The sequence below is a fragment of the Solanum tuberosum genome, unplaced genomic scaffold (assembly GCF_000226075.1).
Source record: "Solanum tuberosum cultivar DM 1-3 516 R44 unplaced genomic scaffold, SolTub_3.0 scf00271, whole genome shotgun sequence".
NCBI lineage: Eukaryota > Viridiplantae > Streptophyta > Magnoliopsida > Solanales > Solanaceae > Solanum > Solanum tuberosum.
In genome coordinates, this window is record NW_006239192.1 from 482,217 (window position 1) to 488,216 (window position 6,000).

General features: G+C 32.9%; 2 long non-coding RNA genes across 5 annotated transcripts in view; both read left to right on the forward strand.

Moving 5' to 3' along the window:
* The first annotated feature begins 286 nt into the window (after positions 1 to 286).
* Positions 287 to 1,116, forward strand: LOC107062791 (uncharacterized). The gene is made up of 2 exons (XR_001474820.1): positions 287 to 649; positions 753 to 1,116. It is a non-coding gene; the product is annotated as an uncharacterized lncRNA (long non-coding RNA).
* Positions 1,117 to 2,627: 1,511 nt separating this feature from the next.
* The window catches only part of LOC102592717 (uncharacterized), a 7,171-nt gene continuing 3,798 nt past the window's right edge, over positions 2,628 to 6,000 (forward strand). The window contains exons 1-3 of one of the 4 annotated variants that reach the window (XR_001474831.1): positions 2,628 to 3,608; positions 5,102 to 5,207; positions 5,298 to 5,393. This is a non-coding gene — a long non-coding RNA (uncharacterized lncRNA). The remainder of the gene's footprint in view (positions 3,609 to 5,101; positions 5,208 to 5,297; positions 5,394 to 6,000) is intronic. The other 3 variants (XR_001474834.1, XR_001474830.1, XR_001474832.1) reach the window with 3 other exon arrangements.

A 6,000-nucleotide genomic window follows, 5' to 3' on the forward strand; every position in this document is an offset into this window, starting at 1 on the left:
ATAATGGTTGATTTGGAGTGAAAGAGTTATTTAAGCAGATAATTAATCAATAATAGTTTTAAGGGATGTGGGTATCTAATTGAATTTTTAAATAATATATTAATATATGGTATAAAATATTAAAAGTGGTAATCTATGTAATTGTTTAAAAGTAAAGATAATATTAGTATATATAGTAGTAATGTATGTCTAATAAGGTAGTTTATCCTTTTATTTTTTCCTAATTATATCAAAATATTATTTAATTCATTTAACCTACTCCACACGTTAAACCTAATCCACTAATCAAAATAAATCCAACTTGATTCTTCTGCTTAAATTTTCTCTATAGGCGTTTCTGCTAGAACAAACATAGAAAAGCCTATATCTCCTCTTTCATATCAAACAACAATTTGTTTTAGATAATAAAGATTTAACATTCAATTCAATATTTTTGTTAAGTAAATTAGAGCTAACTTTCATCTTTAATGTCGACTCATAAAATTGATTAATTAGCATTTTATTCAAAATAGGTAGAATTTTACAAACATTCTACATGTACTTTGTTTTCTTAATGGTTTCAGATGGTCGAAAAAGTGAAGTGAGGTTCAACAATGAAGATGGAGGATTCAAGTTAGTTTCTGGTGGCTATCGATGGTGAAACGGGGAGGTAAGACTAAATTCAAAGAAACTACGAGAAAACTTCTATATATCTAAAATATTTAATATTGTTCGAGAATATATTTATTTGGTTGCTCTGTTCAATGATTCAGGGATGGTGTTTCGATTTTTTGGTGATGGTAGAGATCTGACGATTACATAGTGGTTTAAAGGTGTTTCAAGGCTGGTCGGACTTGTTTGGTGGTGGAGATGATACATGTTGTCAACTTCAGACCTATATGTTCTCTAATATTCCTTTCCAAATTTCCAAATCAATCAATGGAAGCTTAGTTCTGTAATATTCATTCCTCTGTTCCATTAACCCGTCTCATAAAGCTCTTAGACAAACATAAATTCAAAACCATAATAGTTATGGACTTGGTCTTGAGTTCATTTTGGTGGTTAGTAGATCAGGTTTAATTTTATAAGCAAGTTAAAATGATTTTATAATGTTTAGATTTAATTAGGTAAAAAAATCCATGTAGGCACAACATAGATAATATTATGTGGAAATATGGAGATTTAACGGATGGAAGATAAATTTGGCTTTAAATTTGGGTGTCAAAAACAAATACATCAAAAAGTATGATGAAGGATAACTATGATCTTTACTAAAATGGCAAAAGAGTCTAGTGGACTCTTATACTAGTATGTGTTTGTATTGTAAACCTTGTACTTAACTTTTTACTAACTGAATCCATGAACCCATTGAAATCTAGTATTTTAAATCTTTTTTTTCACTTGTCATTCTGTGTGTCACTTTTGTTTAAAGTGTGTGTGATACACATTTTTAGGCGCGTGAAGTCTTCAAAAAAGATAGCAAATGTAAATTTTTGACTTATCTAAGAGTCATCTTCTTCCCCATTTATTCATTCTTCATTATGGAACAAAAAAAAAACTTTTTGGGGTTTTTCTACTCTTATAATCTTTCTGTCCAAATTCTTTCTCCATTTTTTTCATTGTTGCCTTTCTTCTTCTTCAAATGGCTCATTTTTTCTTGTGCAAATCCATTCTTTATTCCTCTACAAAAGAATCTCCACAAATACAAATTATTTTTATTGGGCGAAATGGTCTGATGAACCCTTATACTTAATTATATGAGTTTGTATTTTGAACCCTCTTACTTTATACTTTGTCAACTGGACCCTTAAACTTATTAAAACACAATATTTGAAACCCCTCTAACCATTGACCAAACATATGTGGCATAAATATTGCTGAGTTGGAAAAATGTGTAAATGCACTCGCTTCCAAACGCATCATTACGCTATTTTCTATTTAAAAATATTTTTTAATTAAAAAAAAATATTTCTTCATTAACCCTCTCCCACCCCACCGCGCCCCCACCCGTATTTCTCTTCTTCTTCAACAAAATTACCACCACACCCATTCTCTTTTTTTTTCTTCGAAATCACCTGTCATATACTTTTTTTTTCTTCTTCTTCAATCCACTTTCCTCTTTGCAACAAATCAAACCTCACACCTAATTTCTTTTTTCAGCCCCCTTTATCTAAATTTTAAATGTTTTTTATTTTAAAAGTTGAAACTATTATTTGTGTTGAATTTAAAGAGAAGGTATGTTATGGATTAATGTAAAGGGTGATAGTGAGTATTGAAAAAGTTGAAAACTCCATTGATTAGTTTGAGAAAACTTGAAGAACAACAAATAAGTCTTATGAATTTGTAAAATTAATTCAAATTTGTGATTGTTGCTAGTAGGTTGTGTTTTTGAACTTCTAGTTGAAATTTCAAGTCAAATGAAGAAAAAATTCATCTATTTGACGTGAATTTGGTGCTCAAATTTTGAGCATATATGGAGGTTGAAGAACATGGCTATTCAAAAATTTCCAAAAGTTAAATATTTAGTTTTTTTTCTTAATATTTAATTTCTTACATGTACGAGGTTGGATTACACACATAGTGATGTGATGAGAAAGGGCTTTAAAATATTGTGTTTTAATGAATTTAAGGGTTTAGTTGACAAAGTGTTAAGTAGGAAGGTTCAGAATACAAATGCATACAAGTATAAGGGTCTATCAGACCATTTTGCCTGTTTATTGTTCCACAAAAAATAAATGGACTTATCAATCTTAGTCTTCAACAAGTATCTTATTTCCTCCGACCGCCGAAGGCACCAACCGCATCTGCAAATCTTCAAAACACAAAACCCTTTTTTCAATGAACAAATTATAAAAAGCTAAAAATTTAAAATTAATCCAAAATTACAAAGAAGGGAGGAAAAAAAAACACATGGGAGGAGTGAATGAGAAGATTCTAAAGGTTAAGTAATTTGGACGACAATTGATTCTTCATTAGTTTTAGGGTTTGGGAGAGCAACCTATAGTTTGGGTTCATCGCTACTTTTTCCAAATCGAATGTGCAGTCGCCCTCTCCATCTTTAATTCGTAATTCCACCATTACGTTGTGTTGTGTGATCAATCTTGTCGGCAATCCATTTTACTAGTGAGAACCTTTGGATTGAGAGGGGAGAAAGAATGGAAATTTGGAAGAAAATTGGAAGAAAGAGATTTTTTTTTTAATTTTGGGGATCTAATTTAATTTTATCTTTTATTTTTTATGTGGCAATTAAAAATGACGTGGAACTTGACGTGAAATGATTGTATTACACGCACCATCCATTATATGAGAAAAGGTATAAAATATCGAGTTTCAATGAGTTTAGAGATTTAGTTAGTAAAGAATTAAGTACAAATATATTCACAATATAGACACATATAAGTACAAGAATCTAGCAGATCCTTTTGCCTTAAAAATTAATAATATTTATTTATAAAAATACCTGCACATTTTTTAACTTAAGAAAATAAAAAATGTTTTGAGAAGGATTTTTGCCCATATTACCCCCATATAGCCGGTATGATTCAGAGGAAGATTTTCACCCATATTAGCCCCAGAAAATGGATAAAGCTGTTTGGGAGAAGTACTACCAACAGGTTAAGAAAAGCGAGGTAACCTTATTATTCCTTTCTAATTTGAGTCATTTATGAAAAATTTGAGTCTATATTTTAAGGTGATTTAGGAGTCTGTAGTTTGCCTAACGACCTGTATATGAAAAATTTTGAGTCAAAATTAGCAATATTTTATGGTGATTTAGGAGTATGTAGTTTGCATATCAACCTTTATATGAATCTAGGGTAGTTCCCACCAGCCTCAACCTGTTTATTCCATTCATTTCACCAAAATGACTAAAAAGTCGGCTTCATTTGCAGCTGGTTTGTTTAAATATTGTACATGATAGTAGATAATGGTAAGATGAGCTTAAATGGAGCATCATTATCAACGATAATTCATGTAGTCGACCTCAACTTGCTTGTGATTGATGGATTATAGTAGTTGTTGCATAGATAATCATAGGGAAAGCTGATTCAACTGGTCAGATTATGAATCCAAATGAGATGGATCGCGTGAAATGTTAAAGAGATCTTAGGTTCAATAAGTACATCGAAGCATGGATAAGCTCCAGGATTAGAGAAGAATTCTTTTTGAGGGTGGGGGAGGCAGCATAGATTGGAGTTCAGATTAAGGGTTGATCTAAGGCTGGCTTCTCAGCTTTTGAAGAAATTTCAATGACGAGGAGGTGAAAGAAATCAGTGAGCTGTTGAGTTTATTGGATAACATCAGCATTGCTGCAAGAAGAATAGATTCTAAAGTACGGACTGTTAGTAAAAGTAAGAAATTTAGTGTGAAGAGTTGTTACACGCTATTGGAGAGGCAGATTGATTCGGTGGAGAATAACTGGCCATGTGAGATGTTTTGGAAGACTAGAGCTTGATTCTCCTAAAGCAGTTTGTTTTGGATACGTAGCAACTAAGAATGCATGCCTCACTCAAGACGTGTTGCAAAGATAGAGAGGCTTTTGTTTTATGCAATAGATGCTTCCTATGTGAAGAAGCCGCAGAATCTGCTAGTCATCTGCTTATTAAGTGTGGACAGTCTACACAAATCTACGTGGGGTGGAATGGACAATGCCACTTAAGTCTCAATATGAGAAACCTGTTGGAATGCCGGCAGCATCAGAGGGTTGACATTAGAGCAAAGGAAATCTGGAGAACTATCCCTTCATGCATAATGTGGATGGTCTGGTTGGAGAGAAATAGGAGGTGTTTTGAAGGCCAAAAAGTCATATCCGTTGTTAATTTTTTTAGACGATTGTTGATATTTTTTTCCTGGTGCAAGGGTAGGACAGCTGACATTTTTTGGCAATTTCTAAATTTCGTTAACATGCTTAATTGAAATTGTAACAACTTTCCTACTTGGTACTTACTATTCAATTATCTTACCTTGTAAAAACACACCATGTTATTTGGTACTTCCAAACCAATGTATCTTTGCATACTTGCCTGATATAGGTTCTACAATTTTTCTGAAGACTAACGAATTACATAGAAATTGGATTCAATAGGTGATATTTGTCTCTTATTGGTGCATTGTACTTTTGCAGGGATTTGATATCACAGATTATCCCGTACAGAGTGCGATGACAACTGTCTACCCAATGCCATACTACTTGAATGATCCTAAGAATGTTGGCATACAATGATGAAACGGTATACTGTAGATGCACTTTCCTTGTCTTTACTTGTTGTCCTTTTCCTTTGTTTTCTTTCAGTATCTAAGAAATTACTCGACTGATTTAGGGCATCAATTATGAGGTCAATGGCATTTCGATGGTGAATGGAAGTGGTTGTCGTGACTTCATCTTCTATATCACCTCTTCTGTTAAACGTCTGATGGTAAGGATATCATTTTTCAAGCAAAAGTTATGAAAGATTTAAATTATTGCTTGCCGTTTCCGGTGATCAGGCCGAAGGTAAAAGTTTTTATTGGTTAAGGCTGTTATCAGCACCATTATGTCATACATTCTATTTCTTCTGATAGGTTAAGTGTGCTGATATTTCATCAGATGCTTTTAGCATGTTTTATTTCTAACCAGAGTCTTAATAGAATCATGTGTTCTATGAGATTAGGCTGTTGTACCACAAAGTCAGTAATCATGTATCAGAATGGATACCGGAGTTGCTTTGTCATGATTATGTAATTAGCGTCTCTAGTAAATTTAACTGATAGTAGTGTTGTATCCCCTTTGTCAATGATCTTTAGTTTTTAGTTTTATGAATAGCTACATTAATTTTGAAGGGGGAAATTTCAATAAAAATAGCACTGCCCGAGAAGTTCTTCACTGCCTTTTTTCCTCTTAGCACTGCTTTGTGTTCACCTTAAGGAGGTTATATAAGTGCTTGGGTAACTAGAAGCTTAGAGAGAAGTGATGCTCCAGTAGTTCCTAAATTGGCGTGGAAATCTCTAGTCTGAAACATGAGTTCTCTGAGTCGAACCCCCCCA